This window comes from Neoarius graeffei, chromosome 4 (assembly GCF_027579695.1).
Source record: "Neoarius graeffei isolate fNeoGra1 chromosome 4, fNeoGra1.pri, whole genome shotgun sequence".
NCBI lineage: Eukaryota > Metazoa > Chordata > Actinopteri > Siluriformes > Ariidae > Neoarius > Neoarius graeffei.
This window is the reverse complement of record NC_083572.1, coordinates 100,701,520-100,720,399: the sequence shown is the minus strand read 5'-3', so window position 1 is coordinate 100,720,399 and position 18,880 is coordinate 100,701,520.

Here is an 18,880-nt window from a genome sequence, read left to right as displayed (position 1 = left end):
TTTTTCTTCCCAACATCTTTCCTTTCCTTTTCTGACGTCTTTCCTTTCCTTTCCTTTCCTTTCCTTTCCTTTCCTTTCCTTTCCTTTCCTTTCCTTTCCTTTCTTTTTCTTTCCAACATCTTTCCTTTCCTCATCTGACATCTTTCCATCTTTCCTTTCCTTTCCTTTCCTTTCCTTTCCTTTCCTTTCCTTTCCTTTCCAACATGTTTCCTTTCTTTTTCTTCCCAACATCTTTCCTTTCCTTTTCTGAAGTCTTTCTTTTCCTTTCCTTTTCTGACATCTTTCCTTTCCTTTACCAAGATCTTTCCTTTTCTGACATCTTTCCCTTATCTTTCCTTTCCTTTCCTTTTCTGACAACTTTCCTTTCCTTTCTGTCATCTTTCCTTTCCTTTCCTTTCCTTTCCTTTCCTTTCCTTTCCTTTCCTTTCCTTTCCTTTCCTTTCCTTTCCTAACATCTTTTCTTTTCAGACATCTTTCCTTTCCAACATATTTCCTTTCCTTTTCCAATGTCTTTCCTTTCCTTTTCTGATGTATTTCCTTTTCCGACATCTTTCCTTTCCTTTTCTGATGTATTTCCTTTTCTGACATCATTCCTTTCCTTTTCCAACATCTTTCCCTTTCTGTCATCTTTACTTTCCTGTCTGTTCCTTTCCTTTTCTGACATTTCCTTTCTTTCCTTTCCAACATCTTTTCTTTTCCATCTTTCCTTTCCTTATCTGACATCTTTCTTTTCCATTCTGACATCTTTCCTTTTCCAACACCTTCCCTTTCCTTTCTTTCCAACATCTTTCCTTTCCTTTTCTGATGCCTTTCCTTTCCCAACATCTTTTCTTTTCAGACATCTTTCCTTTCCTTTCCAACATATTTCCTTTTCTTTTCCGATGTCTTTCCTTTCCTTTTCTGATGTATTTCCTTTTCCGACATCATTCCTTTCCTTTTCCGACATCTTTCCCTTTCTGTCATCTTTACTTTCCTGTCTGTTCCTTTCCTTTTCTGACATTTCCTTTCTTTCCTTTCCAACATCTTTTCTTTTCCGACATCTTTCCTTTCCTTTTCCAACATCTTTCCTTTCCTTTCCTTTCCTTTCCTTTCCTTTCCTTTCCTTTCCTTTCATTTCCTTTCCTTTCCTTTCCTTTCCTTTCCTTTCCTTTCCTTTCCTTTCCTTTCCTTTCCAACATGTTTCCTTTCTTTTTCTTCCCAACATCTTTCCTTTCCTTTTCTGATGTCTTTCTTTTCCTTTCCTTTCCTTTCCTTTCCTTTCCTTTCCTTTCCTTTCTTTTTCTTTCCAACATCTTTCCTTTCCTTTCCTTTCCTTTTCTGACAACTTTCCTTTCCTTTCTGGGATCTTTCCTTTCCTTTCCTTTTCCAACATCTTTTCTTTTCAGACATCTTTCCTTTCCTTTCCTTTCCTTTCCTTTCCTTTCCTTTCCTTTCCTTTCCTTTCCTTTTGTTTCCTTTCCTTTCCAACATATTTCCTTTCCTTTTCCAATGTCTTTCCTTTCCTTTTCTGATGTATTTCCTTTTCCAACATCTTTCCTTTCCTTTTCTGATGTATTTCCTTTTCCGACATCATTCCTTTCCCTTTCCAACATCTTTCCTTTCCTTTTATGAAGTATTTCCTTTTCCGACAGCTTTCCTTTTCCGATATCTTTACCTTACTGATATCTTTACTTTCCTGTCTTTCTTTCCTTTTCTGACGTCTTTCCTTTCTTTTCGAACATCTTTCCTTTTCCAACATCTTTCCTTTTCTGATATCTTTCCTTTTCTGATATCTTTCCTCTCTTTTTCCAACATCCTTCCCTTTCCTTTTCCAACATCTTTCCTTTTCTGATATCTTTCCTTTCCTTTTCCGACCTCTTTCCTTTTCTGATATTTTTCCTTTCCTTTTCCGACATCTTTCCTTTTGTGATATCCTTCCTTTCTTTTCCCAACATCTTTTCATTTCCTTTCCCCTATCTTTCCTTTCCTTTTTCCAACATCTTTCCTTTCCTTTCCTGATATCTTTCCTTTCCTTTTAGGAATTATTTCCTTTTCTGACAGCTTTCCTTTTCTGATATATTTTCCTTTCTGATATCTTTACTTTCCTGTCTGTTTCTTTCCTTTTCTGACATCTTTCCTTTCTAACATCTTTCCTTTTCTGATATCTTTCCTTTCCTTTTCCGATATCTTTCCTCTCTTTTTCCATCTTTCCTTTCTAACATCTTTCCTTTTCTGATATCTTTCCTTTCCTTTTCCGATATCTTTCCTCTCTTTTTCCATCTTTCTCTTTCCTTTCCTTTTCCGACATCTTTCCTTTTCTGATATCTTTCCTTTCCTTTTCTGACATCTTTCCTGTCTTTTTCCATCTTTCTCTTTCCTTTCCTTTTCTGATATCTTTCCTTTCCTGACATCTTTCCTTTTCTGATATCTTTCCTTTCCTTTTCCGATATCTTTCCTTTCCTTTCCCCAACATCTTTCCTTTCCGACATTTTTCATTTCCTTTCTTTTTCTTTCTGACATCTTTCCTTTCCCTTTCCAACATCTTTCCTTTCCTTTTCCAATATTTTTCATTTCCTTTTATGAAGTATTTCCTTTTCCGACAGCTTTCCTTTTCCGATATCTTTACCTTTCTGATATCTTTACTTTCCTGTCTGTTTCTTTCCTTTTCTGATGTCTTTCCTTTTCTGACATCTTTCCTTTCCTTTTCCAACATCTTTCCTTTTCTGACATCTTTCCTTTCCTTATCTGACATCTTTCCTTTCCATTCTGACATCTTTCCTTTTCCAACACCTTTCCTTTCCTTTCCTTTCCTTTCCTTTCCTTTCCTTTCCTTTCCTTTCCTTTCCTTTCCTTTCCTTTCCAACATCTTTCCTTTCTTTCCAACATCTTTCCTTTCCTTTTCTGATGCCTTTCCTTTCCCAACATCTTTTCTTTTCAGACATCTTTCCTTTCCTTTCCTTTCCTTTCCTTTCCTTTCCTTTCCTTTCCTTTCCTTTCCTTTCCTTTCCAACATATTTCCTTTTCTTTTCCGATGTCTTTCCTTTCCTTTTCTGATGTATTTCCTTTTCCAACATCATTCCTTTCCTTTTCCGACATCTTTCCCTTTCTGTCATCTTTACTTTCCTGTCTGTTCCTTTCCTTTTCTGACATTTCCTTTCTTTCCTTTCCAACATCTTTTCTTTTCTGACATCTTTCCTTTCCTTTCCTTTCCTTTCCTTTCCTTTCCTTTCCTTTCCTTTCCTTTCCTTTCCTTTCCAACATGTTTCCTTTCTTTTTCTTCCCAACATCTTTCCTTTCCTTTTCTGATGTCTTTCCTTTCCTTTCCTTTCCTTTCCTTTCCTTTCCTTTCCTTTCCTTTCCTTTCCTTTCCTTTCCAACATCTTTCCTTTTCTTTACCGACATCTTTCCTTTTCTGATATCTTTCCCTTTCCTTTCCTATTCCGACATTTTTCCTTTCCTTTCCTTTCCTTTCCTTTCCTTTCCTTTCCTTTCCTTTCCTTTCCTTTCCTTTCCTGACAACTTTCCTTTCTGGCACCTTTCCTTTCCTTTCCTTTCCTTTCCTTTCCTTTCCTTTCCTTTCCTTTCCTTTCCGTTCCTTTCCTTTTCCAACATCTTTTCTTTTCAGACATCTTTCCTTTCCTTTCCTTTCCTTTCCTTTCCTTTCCTTTCCTTTCCTTTCCTTTCCTTTCCTTTCCTTTCCTTTCCAACATATTTCCTTTTCTTTTCCGATGTCTTTCCTTTCCTTTTCTGATGTATTTCCTTTTCCGACATCATTCCTTTCCTTTTCCGACATCTTTCCCTTTGTCATCTTTACTTTCCTGTCTGTTCCTTTCCTTTTCTGACATTTCCTTTCTTTCCTTTCCAACATCTTTTCTTTTACAACATCTTTCCTTTCCTTTCCAACATCTTTCTTTTCTTTCCAACATCTTTCCTTTCCTTTCCTTTCCTTTCCTTTCCTTTCCTTTCCTTTCCTTTCCTTTCTTTTTCTTTCCAACATCTTTCCTTTCCTGACATCTTTCCTTTCCTTTCCCGACAACTTTCCTTTCCTTTCCAACATCTTTCCTTTCCTTTTCTGACATCTTTCCCTTTCTGACATATTTACCTTCCTGTCTCTTCTTTTCCTTTTCTGACATCTTTCCTTTCCTTTCCTTTCCTTTCCTTTCCTTTCCTTTCCGACATCTTTCCTTTCCTTTTCCGATATCTTTCCTTTTACTAAGTATTTCCTTTTCTGACAGCTTTCCTTTTCCAATATTGTTTCCTTTCTGACATCTTTACTTTCCTGTCTGTTTCTTTCCTTTTCTGACGTCTTTCCTTTCCAACATCTTTCCTTTTCTGACATCTTTCCTTTCCCTTTCCAACATCTTTCCTTTCCTTTTATGAAGTATTTCCTTTTCCGACAGCTTTCCTTTTCCGATATCTTTACCTTACTGATATCTTTACTTTCCTGTCTTTCTTTCCTTTTCTGACGTCTTTCCTTTCTTTTCGAACATCTTTCCTTTTCCAACATCTTTCCTTTTCTGATATCTTTCCTTTTCTGATATCTTTCCTCTCTTTTTCCAACATCCTTCCCTTTCCTTTTCCAACATCTTTCCTTTTCTGATATCTTTCCTTTCCTTTTCCGACCTCTTTCCTTTTCTGATATTTTTCCTTTCCTTTTCCGACATCTTTCCTTTTGTGATATCCTTCCTTTCTTTTCCCAACATCTTTTCATTTCCTTTCCCCTATCTTTCCTTTCCTTTTTCCAACATCTTTCCTTTCCTTTCCTGATATCTTTCCTTTCCTTTTAGGAATTATTTCCTTTTCTGACAGCTTTCCTTTTCTGATATATTTTCCTTTCTGATATCTTTACTTTCCTGTCTGTTTCTTTCCTTTTCTGACATCTTTCCTTTCTAACATCTTTCCTTTTCTGATATCTTTTCTTTCCTTTTCCGATATCTTTCCTCTCTTTTTCCATCTTTCCTTTCTAACATCTTTCCTTTTCTGATATCTTTCCTTTCCTTTTCCGATATCTTTCCTCTCTTTTTCCATCTTTCTCTTTCCTTTCCTTTTCCGACATCTTTCCTTTTCTGATATCTTTCCTTTCCTTTTCTGACATCTTTCCTGTCTTTTTCCATCTTTCTCTTTCCTTTCCTTTTCTGATATCTTTCCTTTCCTGACATCTTTCCTTTTCTGATATCTTTCCTTTCCTTTTCCGATATCTTTCCTTTCCTTTCCCCAACATCTTTCCTTTCCGACATTTTTCATTTCCTTTCTTTTTCTTTCTGACATCTTTCCTTTCCCTTTCCAACATCTTTCCTTTCCTTTTCCAATATTTTTCATTTCCTTTTATGAAGTATTTCCTTTTCCGACAGCTTTCCTTTTCCGATATCTTTACCTTTCTGATATCTTTACTTTCCTGTCTGTTTCTTTCCTTTTCTGATGTCTTTCCTTTTCTGACATCTTTCCTTTCCTTTTCCAACATCTTTCCTTTTCTGATATCTTTCTTCTCTTTTTCCAACATCTTTCCCTTTCCTTTCCTTTTCCAACATCTTTCCTTTTCTGATAACTTTCTTTTCTTTTTCCAACATATTTCCCTTTCCTTTTTCCAACATCTTTCCTTTTCTAACATCTTTCCTTTTCCGACGTCTTTCCTTTTCCAACATCTTTCTTTTCCTTTTCTGACATATTTTCCTTTTCCAATATCTTTCCTTTTCTAGCATCTTTCCCTTTCTAACATCTTTCCTTTCTTTTTCCAATATCTTTCCGTTCCATTTCAGACATCTTTCCCTTCCTTTCCTTTTCTGACATCTTTTCTTTTCCCTCATCTTTCCTGTCCTTTTCTGACATCTTACCTTTCTTTTCCTTCAAATTATTTTCCTTCCTTCTTCATGTCTTTTTCCTTTCAGTTCCTTTCCTCTTCTTTTTCATGTCCTTTGATTTTTTTATTCCCTTTCTCTTGACCATCAATTTATTATTTCTTTGTTTTTGCCTTTCCTTCCACCTTCTTTTTTCCTTCTCCTTTATTTCCTCTCCCTTCAAATTTTCAAAACTTCCTTCTTCTTCCTTTTGGTATTGTTCATGCTCCTTTCCTTTACTTCTTTCATTTTTTTCTTCTGTTATTTCTTTTAAACCTTTAGTTTTGTTATCATTTAATCCCAGTCTTGTCTCTCTCCTTTTTAATTTCCCCTTTTTCTATTTTCTTTCATTTCCTTTCTCTCTGCCATTAAATCCTCTCCTTCCCGCTTTTGGGAATTGGAAAGCTCCTTTAGGAAACACTCTAGCTATAGTTCTGTTTTTTTTTGTCTCTCTCACTTCCTTATCTGTTTTGCCTCCTTTCCCCCACCCTTTTCTTTTTCCTCATTCTTTCTTTCTTCCTCTTTACCTCTCTTTTACACCACATTCTCAGCAGCTTGGAAAGTCGGAACGTTAAACATTGTGGAAGAGTGCAGGGGAATGTGGCTCACAGTCGGAGTTATATGCAGAAACTCGTAACACCGGAGCCGGGGCTATGACATCACACTGACATGGCAGCATGCAGAGCGAATCACCTCTCCTTTTCTTTCCTCTTCTCCACCCCTCCTCCCTTCTTTTCCTCCTCTCCTCTCCATCTCTTCCCTCCCTTGGTGTCAGAACAGCAGCTCTGTATGCCGACACTCAGCAGCTCCAAATTATCCTGGGAGTTTCCTCTGTGTCCAATTTGGCCCGTTCCTTTGGGTCAGGTCTTTAAAGTGTTTGACCGATTACATTCACTGACACACACACACACACACACACACACACACACAGATAAAAAAGAAAAGTCAGCAGGTTAGCATTTAGTACAGCAGACTGAATGTGTGTATTAGCGTTACAGCTCTTCCAGAACACACACACGGTGACTGAGTGGAGGGAGTGAGGGATGGTGTTGGGATGGAGGAGAGGAAGGAGAGGAGGAAGAGTTAGGGTCGGGGCAGTTTTATCAGCAGACGGGGGATTTATCTCTGTTAAAGGGATTCACAGCTTCTTTATTAAACTCATTTATCACACACTGAATATTCACTTTAATGCCTTTCACCCTAATTACACGACTCCGTCAACACACCCCATCAGCCCATCACCCGCCGGAGAGAGAGAGAGAGACTTTAGTCCTTTTTTCTTTTCCCAATTATTTCCTCTCTGCTCTTTTTCTCTTTCTTCCTTCAGTATCACACTCTTTCACTCGCCTAAGAGATAACACACACATCTTTATTCTCCTCTTCATCATTCCCTTCTTCTTTACTCTCCTTTTTTATTTTCCTATTCATTCCCTTCTTCTTTACACTCCTCTTCATCATTCCCTTCGTCTTTACACTCCTCTTTTTTACTCTCCTCTTCATCATTCCCTTCTTCTTTACACTCCTTTTATTCTCCTCATCATTCCCTTCTTCTTTACACTCCCCTTTTTTATTCTCCTCTTCATCATTCCCTTCTTTTCTCTCCTCATTTTTATTCTCCTCTTCATCATTCCCTTCTCCCTTACTCTCCATTTTATTTTCCTATTCATTCCCTTCTTCTTTACGCTCCTCTTCATCATTCCCTTCTTCTTTACTCTCCTTTTTTATTTTCCTATTCATTCCCTTCTTTACACTCCCCTTCATCATTCCCTTCTCCCTTACTCTCCATTTTATTTTCCTATTCATTCCCTTCTTCTTTACGCTCCTCTTCATCATTCCCTTCTTCTTTACTCTCCTTTTTTATTTTCCTATTCATTCCCTTCTTTACACTCCCCTTCATCATTCCCTTCTTCTTTACACTCCTTTTTATTCTCCTCTTCATCATTCCTTTCTTCTTTACACTCCTCTTTTTATTCTTCTCTTCATCATTCCCTTCTTTACACTCCTCTTTTTATTCTCCTCTTCATCATTTCTTTCTTCTTTACACTCCCCTTTTTATTCTTCATCATTCCCTTCTTCTTTACACTCCTCTTTTTATTCTCCTCTTCATCATTCCCTTCTTCCTTACTCTTCTTTTTAATTTTCCTATTAATTCCCTTCTACTTTACACTCCTCTTCATCATTCCCTTCTTCTTTACACTCCTCTTTTTTACTCTCCCCTTCATCATTCCTTTCTTCTTTACACTCCTCTTTTTATTCTTCTCTTCATCATTCCCTTCTTCTTTACTCTCCTTTTTTACTTTCCTATTCATTCCCTTCTACTTTACACTCCTCTTCATCATTCCCTTCTTCTTTACACTCTTCATCATTCCCTCCTTCTTTACACTCCTCTTTTTTACTCTCCTCTTCATCATTCCTTTCTTCTTTACACTCCTCTTTTTATTCTTCTCTTCATCATTCCCTTCTTCTTTACACTCCTCTTTTTATTCTTCTCTTCATCATTCCCTTCTACTTTACACTCATCATTCCCTTCTTCTTTACACTCCTCTTTTTTACTCTCCTCTTCATCATTCCTTTCTTCTTTACACTCCTCTTTTTATTCTTCTCTTCATCATTCCCTTCTTCTTTACACTCCTCTTTTTATTCTCCTCTTCATCATTCCTTTCTTCTTTACACTCCTCTTTTTATTCTTCTCTTCATCATTCCCTTCTTCTTTACACTCCTCTTTTTTACTCTCCTCTTCATCATTCCTTTCTTCTTTACACTCCTCTTTTTATTCTTCTCTTCATCATTCCCTTCTTCTTTACACTCCTCTTTTTATTCTCCTCTTCATCATTCCCTTCTTCTTTATTCTCCTTTTTTACTTTCCTATTCATTCCCTTCTTCTTTACACTCCTCTTTTTTACTCTCCTCTTCATCATTCCTTTCTTCTTTACACTCCTCTTTTTATTCTTCTCTTCATCATTCCCTTCTTTACACTCTTTTTATTCTCCTCTTCATCATTCCTTTCTTCTTTACACTCCTCTTTTTATTCTTCTCTTCATCATTCCTTTCTTCCTTACACTCCTCTTTTTATTCTTCTCTTCATCATCCCTTTCTTCTTTACACTCCTCTTTTTATTCTTCTCTTCATCATTCCTTTCTTTACACTCTTTTTATTCACATGGACAAAGAAAACGCCTTCTGGAGGAAAGCTGTATGGTCAGATGAGACAAAGATTGAGTTGTTTGTCCACAATGACCACCATGTACAGAAGGACACTGTACCAGCTGGTGGTGGTGGTAGGATCATCATGCCCTGGGGCTGTTTTGCTGCCAGTGGAACTGGTTCATTGCACAAAGTGGATGGAATAATGAAAAAGGAGGACTACCTCAGAATTCTCAGCATAACCTCAAACCATTGGAAACTTGAACATGATTAGGAGTTACAACAGGACAATGAACCCAAACACGCATCAGAGCTGGTTGTGGAGGATAAAGCAGGCCAACATTAAGCTTTAAACAAGTCCTGACTTCAACCCTATTGAAAATATATGGACCGTGCTTATAAGTCGAGTCCATGCCAAGAAAAAAAAACAAATTTAATTGAACTCTACCAATTCTACCATGAAGAGTCGTGAAATATCCAACCAGAATTTTGCCAGAAGCTTGTTCATGGTAAACAAAAATGTTTGGTCAAGGTGAATCTTGCGAAGAGACATTTTACCCAAATATTAGCTGTGCTGTATGGTATGTATATTTTTGACCGTGTTGAGTTCAGAAAACCCAAAGAAAACTAAAACTTGTGCACCAAATTCGAGTGTTTTTTTAATTAAAGATGTATGCTGTACAATCATTCTGCTACAGAAAAAGAACAGTTCAGAGAAATTACTGAAAGCCCAAATATTGCCATGACATTCATATCAGTGTATGTAAACTTCTGACCACAACTGACCACTATATATATATATATATCTCACACACACACACACACACACACACACACACACACACACACACACACACACACAATGTTAGAGGTGCAGAAATGTGTCTCATTTCTAACACTGAGATAATCACTCACCTAATGGAGTTAAATTCAATTAAAATGTAGCGATATCACTGTGACATTCTGATATCCATAAGTAATTCCATAACATATTGAAATCTATTCATAATGTTTTGTGTATATTTATTTAATAATTAACTTGATGTACTTGCAATGTACAAGAATAATGAATTGAACACTGGCAGCAGATTCAACACCAGTCTCCGCCCGTTGACTGCGAGAGTCCCTCGGAGGCGTGTACGCGGTCTGTGTATTAGGCTGTGAGCGAGTCGCTCTTTGTTGTGAAAGAATGATCCAGAGCCATCAAACTAAAGTCCTACTTTGGCTATGACGCTGTTCAGGAAAACCACATTAGCTTGACGATGGATCTTAAGAGGCAGTTAAAGATGCTCCTAGCCTTAAGGCCCTGTCCACACGGCAACGGATTCAGGTGACTCTGATACAATTGCTTATCGTTTAGGCCTGGCGTCCACACGGCACTAGCGTTCTGGGTACCCAAAACGCAATCTTTTTGAGAACGGGTTCCAGAGTGGAAAGATCTGGCAACGTTGCCGTTGTGAAGTCGTCTGGATGAGTAGAACGGATTTGTTCACGATGATGTCACAACCACATGACTGTCAGTGCTTCACGCCGGGTAGAAGTGTAACGAACTCGATGCGAGTTGTCAACAAATCCTATAACTTGGTTCATGAAACGCGCTTACAAAATATTTTCACTGTGAATATTTATTGTGTAATGGTGCAAAGTGAGAGAGAGAGACTCTGCCCTTAGGGCAGAGTCAATCCCGCCAGCAAAAATAGGGGAAAAAAGGAGCGATCTCACCTCTTCAGATGTTGGTTTAAGTCCGACAATACATTCCTCAAAAAGGGTGTAGAAGAGCAAATTAATCCATCAACGTGTAGCATTCAATTTATTCCGGACCATTAAAGACGCCGCCTTCCGCGTAGAATCATACGTCAACCTCGCCGCCATATTGGATAGGTCAAAGCGGAGAATAAAGATTCATGTGCTGCGTTTAACTGTACCAACAGGTTTACCATCCAAATGAGATCACATGGGATTACCTTTCACAGGTGAGAAACAACAAATTAATCCATCAACGTGTAGCATTCAATTTATTCCGGACCATTAAAGACGCCGCCTTCCGCGTAGAATCATACGTCATCCTCGCCGCCATATTGGATAGGTCAAAGCGGAGAATAAAGATTAGCTGCGTTTAACTGTACCAACAGGTTTACCGTCCAAACGAGATCACATGGGATTACCTTTCACAGGTGAGACTGGAAAAATACTTTTCATTGTATTTAGTCATTATAATGTAATTTTACGAACAGATTTTCCTGACTTTGTGGCTAATATGAAGTCTCGCGCATAATAGTTTATGCGCATGCATCCTTACTTCTTCTATTGTTCTGGTGTCTCCGAAGGGACCATCTTACAGCGCCCCTAGAGGTGTGGCATGTGTATTGCATCATTTTCAGCAAGCGTTGCGTTGCCATATGGACCTGATATTTTACTGATCGTTGCCCATTTGGACGCGATATATTTTTAAATAACATCTCGTTGCCGTTGTCGTGTGGATGTAGCCTTAGAGGCTTTCGGGAAACCCACCTCAGAAGTAAAGCTGTAACTTTAAGCCTTCAGGAAAAAAAACCACTTCTCTTTTTCCTGTTTTTTTTGTCTTATTACTGCAAGAAAAAAGAGAGGCTGGTGAAGGAACGTAAGTGAGAACAGGAACAGGTGCTGACTTGTACTGTGGAAGTTCCACAACTTTAAATGCATCTCAAAAAGGACAAAAAAGGCATGATGTATGAATTTGTTAATAAATAAATAATTTATAAAGGCCCCCGTCACACTTATTCGGAATTAGCAGGAATCAAGCAGAACCAGCCGGAATGAAAATTTTTTAAAAATTCGTGCCACATTCGGGCGGGAATTTCAAACTGACCAACATTCTTACAGCTTTGTAAGAATGCCGTTCAAATACTCAGGCTACATCCACACGACAACGGCAATGAGTTTTTTTTTTTTTAAATATCGCGTCCACATGGGCAACGGATCAGTAAAGTTTCAGGTTCATATGGCAACGCAACGCTTGCTGAAAACGATGCAATACACATGCCACACCACTACATGCGCTGTAAGACAGTCCCATCGGAGACACCAGAACAATAGAAGAAGTAGATGCATGCGCATAAACCCCTTCTTCTGTAGCATTAGCCTTTTTGAGGAATGTATCGTCGGACTTAAACCAACATCTGAAGAGGTGAGATCGCTCCTTTTTTTTCCCCTATTTTTGCTGGCGGGATTGGTTTTGTTTTTGGAAAGCGCACGGGCGGTGCGCGGTTTGGTACTGCTTCCGCAGTGTTTGGACTAAAGACTCTGCCCTAAGGGCTATTCTCTCTCTCTCTCTCTCTCTCTCTCTCTCTCTCTCTCTCTCTTTCTCACTTTGCACCATTACACAATAAATATTCACAGTGAAAATATTTTGTAAGCGCGTTTCATGAACCAAGTTATAGGATTTGTTGACAACTCGCATCAAGTTCATTACACTTCTACCCGGCGTGAAGCACTCACAGTCATGTGGTTGTGACGTCATCATAAACAAATCCGTTCTACTCATCCAGACGACTTCGCAACGGCGCCGTTGCCAGATTTTTTCACTCTGGAACCCGTTCTCAAAAGATTTCGTTTTGGGGCACCCAAAACGCCGGTGCCGTGTGGACGCCAGGCCGAAACAATAAACAATTTTATCAGATTCACCTGAATCCGTTGCTGTGTGGACAGGGCCTTAGAATGCGCTTTGAACCCGCCTCGAATGATTCTTGCACATTCCGGGTGTATTAGCTTTCGAATGCAGTTCAAATGTAGTTGGAACACAGTAGGAATACCTAGAATGCAGTAAGAATATTAAGAATGCACTTCGAGCGCGGTTCGATTGCTGCCCGAATACCACCTGAAGTCTGGTCGGAAGGTGCCTCGAATGCTGCACGAATTCACCTCAAATGCAGTCAGAACGCTCCCGGAATAGCCGGCGAATATGTTTCGAACGTCTAAGAATTCAAAGAGAATGCAGCTCGAATACTTAGAATGTACTTCGAATATCCCGGAATATACGAAGAATTTTCATTCTGACGGCATTCTGGCTCATTCGAGGCACGTTCGGGACATTCTGGCAGGATTTGAAGTGGCTTGCCATTTCGATTTTTCCCTCGAACGCGATCAGAATGTTTCGAATGCTGTTGGAATGCCATAAGAATATTTAGAATGCAGTCAGAATGCAGTTAGAATACACTTCGAATGCCGTTCGATATTTCTCCTCTTCGAATGCACCTTGAATGTTTTGAGCATGAGCAAAACATTCGGGCCGGCCACAAGAATGGGCCCGAATGTTTGGAATGCACTCAGAATTTTTAGAATGCACTTCGAATATCCTGGAATATACAAAGAATTTTCATTCCGACGGCATCCCGGCTCATTCCGCCTCTAGTGTGACTACCCTATAATAGCTGGTTAATTGAGGTGGTATAACAGGAAGGAAACACTTTGGGGCATGCTGTTGTTGGAAAATAGTCAACTTCAGGGTGCTAAGAGTGACTTTAATTCATAACAGCAACCTGATGTTGATTCTTTTCCAACAACAACATTCCCCAAAGTGTGTATGTGTTAACAAGCGTTAATTGTAGAGCTTAATGAGATCATTTAAAGTGAGTATATATGTACATATACTCTGTGTGTGTGTGTTCACCTGCTAATCTGACATGTGTTTTTGTGTGTGTGTGTGTGTTCCACGTCTGTACACACTCTCTGCACACACCACTGCTTTACGGCACCTTAAGGAGCAATTCGGAGCTCATAAGCATCAGAGCTACACCTCTCAGTGGAGTTTATCCACTTTATTTACTTATGCTGCTAAATCCTATAAACACATACACACACACACGCGCTGATGTGTGCCTGTTTAGAGCTGAGAAATACTGAGACGTTCCCTTTGTTGTGAGACTCGACTGGAACTTGAGTGTTCAGAAAGATTTCCGGCACATATTGAACAAGACCTCGTCAGTGTGTAATGTGTGTGTATAGTGTATGTATAGTGTGTGTGTACATTACCTCCTCCTATATGAGTCCTCTCGCCATCCAAATTAGCTAACGAGCCCTGAGCCAATCAGATACATTGATCAGAAATACATTCGCTGCTTCCGTCAGCAATATTGCGATTTTTACCGAATCAGAAAGAAGACGCGTGAAAGAGTGTGAGTGTGAGATAGAGGCCCGTTTTACTGAATATATCAATAACGGCCTGTTCTCAGTGCTCCTAATGAATGTGTGTGTGTGTGTGTGTGTGTTAATGCCATTGGCTTGAGAATTCATTTTATTTGCAGTGTAAACAGATGTGTAATAGCAGGTGAAGTCCAGTAGAGTGCGCTCTCTTTTGTACTCTGATACTGTAATAAAATAGAGATTAAATAGTAATTAAACTAAAGTGAGTATTTGTCCCAATCAAAACCCCCTCTCTCATTTTCTCTCCTCTTCTCTTTGTATCTTTCGTGTTTTCTTTTCTGCATTTGCATCCTTATTTTTTTCCTTATTTTTCTCTTAAAAAATCTTAAAAAAAGATTTCCTCAATTAATGAAAAACAAAACAAAAAGCATTTATTTTGAACCATTTCTTGTTTTGTTTTGTTTTCATTTCATTTTATTGTTTTCCCCTTCCCTTTTCCATGTATTTTTTAAAAATTATTCTCGTTTTGATCATTTTCTGTCTCTGAATTCGTCTAATTTAAAAAAAATATATTTTTCGTAATTTTAAATTTTTTTATTCTTTTTTTTAAATGTTTAATTTGTGTGTGTGTGTTTTTAAATTTCATTTTATTGACTCTCATGTTTTTTATTTGATTCTCAGACCTTACCTTATATTTCTTGGTTTATGTTTTTTAATTATTCTCCTTCTTTTCTTTATCTTTACTTGTTTTCAGCTGATTCTCTTGTTTTTCCTTGTACTGTATATCCTTAAAAATATGCATCCTTTTCATTTTTGTATCTTTTATTCCAAAAACTGGATAAACTAAACTATAAATTAATATTGTATATTTTCCCCTTGCGAGATTGTAAGCTATAAAATAAGCCCACACAAAAAAAGCATCTCTCTGCCTGGCAAAAGCAAACATTTTCCTCCATTTCTTCTTGTATTTATCTGAACACACAAGAGCTTCCTGGGGGAAAATCTACAGTACCAGTCAAATGTTTGGACACATCTTCTAATTCAGTGTTTGTTCTTTATTTTTATAAATTAAAATACACTTAATAATAATAAGTTCAATTTATATAGTGAGTCACACAAGCACAAGGACGCTTTACAGAGTAGGAAGAAGGAAAAAAAAAAGTTCAAACATTCCATGACAGCAGAGCCAGACAGATACAGAGCGATAACACAAGGAGAAAAGATAAGATTTAAGACGAGTCTTTAACTGTGTGATGGAACAGATTTCCCTGAGGTTTTTGGGAAACACGTTCCAGAGTTTTGGAGAGCTCCACCACCCGGTGACGAGAGCCTGTATTTGGGGATGGAAAGTAAACCAGAATCAGTTGCTCTTACAGGGCAGGAAATGGTGTAAGGGATGTAACCATTCTTGAAAGTATGTGGGAACGACACCACGAAGGGCCTTAAAAGTGTAAAGCAGGAGTTTGTACTGGATGCGAAAAGAAACAACAACTGTACACAACCGTAACTATAACCACACTCATAACCGGCCACTGTATTAAGATCACCCATACATCCACCTGCTGTTCTGTTTGATGCAGTTCTCGAATCAGCCGATCCCTTGACAACAGCACGATGCAGCAAATCATACAGATACAAATTAAGAGCTTCTGGTAATTAATGTTCACTTCAAATATCAGAATGGGAAAAATTGTGATCTCAAAGTATGACTTTCTTTCACTGTGGCATGGGTGTTGGTTTGAGCCAGATGGTTTGAGTTGGTTTGAGTATTTCAGAAACTGCTGATCTCCTGGGGTTTTCACACACAACAGTCTCTAGAGTTTACACAGATAGAATGGTGCAAAAAACAAAAAAAAAAACACTGCGTGAGTGAGAGAAACAAACAACTTGTTGGTAAGAGAGGTCAGAGGAAAATGGACAGATTGATTCGAGCTTTTTTGTCAGGAAGGATATAGTAACTCATAGCAACTCTTTACAACCGTGGTGAGCAGAAAAGCATCTCAGCATGAACACATTGGGTTCTGATCCTGCAGCCAAGAACAGGGATCTTTGAATCAAGAACAAGTTCCTATTAAAGTGGCTGGTGAGTATATACACGTATATATCATCTCATTATCTGTAGCCGCTTTATCCTGTTCTACAGGGTCGCAGGCAAGCTGGAGCCTATCCCAGCTGACTACGGGCGAAAGGCGGGGTACACCCTGGACAAGTCGCCAGGTCATCACAGGGCTGACACATAGACACAGACAACCATTCACACTCACATTCACACCTATGGTCAATTTAGAGTCACCGGTTAACCTAACCTGCATGTCTTTGTTCTGTGGGGGAAACCGGAGCACCCGGAGGAAACCCACGCGGACACGGGGAGAACATGCAGACTCTGCACAGAAAGGCCCTCGTTGGCCACGGGGCTCGAACCCGGACCTTCTTGCTGTAAGGTGACAGCGCTAACCATTACACCACCATGCCACCTATATATATAGTGATGCTACAGACACTTGCCGCTGTGTTTATATTCACCATGTGCCTCCCTCAAAGGTTTAGTACGGTATTTTATAAAGCTTTGCTGTCTGTCACCCATTTTTGTCATTTATTGTAATAAATCCCTGATTGGGGAGGACGCTGAACACAAGGGCAGGCGGGTTTGGATCAGTCTCTTTGATTCCTCAAAGGAAAAACCGCTTTTTAGCGGGTGTCAGAACACATTTCAAGGATCTGCACACACAACCATCCACAGACACAGCCAACACTCTGGCCAGCCCCTCTTCTCTCCTCTCCACTCTTTTATCAGCTCCCTGGCACTGGGAACACACACACAGAGCACATTAATAAACCACAGGTGCGAACATTTTGCCACTCACCTTCCCCAGCTTCGCTCTCCATTCACAAACCAGCGATTGACCACGCCCATGCTGCCACGGTCATTCATGCACAATGCGTGCTGTTTACTGAGTGTGTTTTGTTTGTGTTCGGTGCATTGGTTGAACTGTGGTTTAGCATAAGAGGAAGAAGAACAACTTTATTTATCACACGTGCACTTAAGCACAGTGAAATTCCTCTCTGCATTTAACCCATCTGGAGCAGTGAACACACACATGCACGGGTTAGGTGGCTTGCTCAAGGGCACTTCAGCCCAAAGCCGCCCCATGTTAACCTAACCACATGCCTTTGGACTGTGGAGGAAACCGGAGCACCCAGAGGAAACCCATGCAGAAAGGCCCCCATGAGCCGCTGGGCTCGAACCCAGAACGTTCTTGCTGTGAGGTGACAGTGCTAACCACTACACTACCGTGCCACCAAAGACTTTGAGCGCAGAGGCAAATGGGGCACATTTAATGAACTTGTAGAGATTTGGTTGGTCCTTGGTTGAGCGGAGCAAGGTGTGTAACGTTCACAGCATAGTCTGGAAACATTACTCTGCAAAACTGTGTATTAGTTTACAACCATGTTTGTTTGTTTTATTTTCTTTAGTTGTCATGGCACTCAGCATATGATGTTTGACGTCTTGTGTTTGATACTATACTCATGTTCAAGAGGAATAAAACGCATCTGTATCTGTCAGAGAGTCTCTGCTGTTGTTCTTAATGCCAAGTGCTGCTCCAGTGTTAGTAAATAATCCCACGATATTAAAAAAAATTAAAAATTAGCATCTATCTTATGTAAATAAAGATACAAATTTCATTGTCCTGTGGTCAGGTGTTTGAGATATGTTGCCTTTCACTTACAATCAGATGTTGTTCGTATGTATGGACGTTATACGGCTGCAAAAGCCATCAAAAATCAGGTTGATGCGTTCCCATCTGTGATATAATGAAGGTAGTGATCAGCATTTCAACATCATCAAAGGAAACTGTTGAATCGAAAATGACACCAAGGCTCCGTGTGCTTTGGGTAGATTCAACAATGTCACCCTCAATATAAAGCTGAAGAAAAAGCTGCTTCAATAAGAGATACTTAATGCCAATGAGTAGAGCTTCTGTTTTATCTGTGGATGCAGAAGAAACCTTTATTTGTCACATGCACACTTCAAGCACAGTGAAGTTCATCCTCTGCATTTAACCCATCTGAAGCAGTGAACACATGCACCCAGAGCAGTGGGCAGCCATACTACAGTGCCCGGGGAGCAGTTGGGGTTAGGCACCTTGCTCAAGGGCACTTCAGCCCAAGGCAGCCCTATGTTAACCTAACCACATGTCTTTGAACTGTGGGGGAAACCAGAGCACCCAGAGAAAACCCATGCAGACATAGGGAGAACATGCAAACTCCACACAGAAAGGCCCCCACCAGCCGCTGGACTCGAACCCAGAACCTTCTTGCTGTGAGGCAAAAGTGCTAACCACTACACCACTTTGCCGCCCAGGCAGATAGGGAAGAAGGTGGGAGAGATGAGTTCCACCTAGGACTAATAGCGAGCTGAATGTCATCAGCATAACAGTGAAATCATAGACCATGGCTAAGAATTGTTGACTAAGTGGCAGTATGTATAAGAGTTAGTCCTGGGTATGACTTTAAACTGCAACCGGTGGTGAGTCTCAGGTCCGGGAGGACTTGAGTACTGGGGAAAGTGGAGTTACCCCTTAATCACCATTGCTCCCAAGTCTGCTCTGACCTGGAGTGGTAGCCCCTGCCTGGGTTCCAACTAGGGATTAAATAGTCCATCACCAATAAGGCACTGGCAGCAGGGCGCTTTTCGGTGGAATGTGGCAGATGAACCCAAGAGGGTCAATGGCACACCACCAGATGACATGTGGAAGAGCCACTCAAATGGCCAATGGATGGCACCACTCGGCGTCAATTATT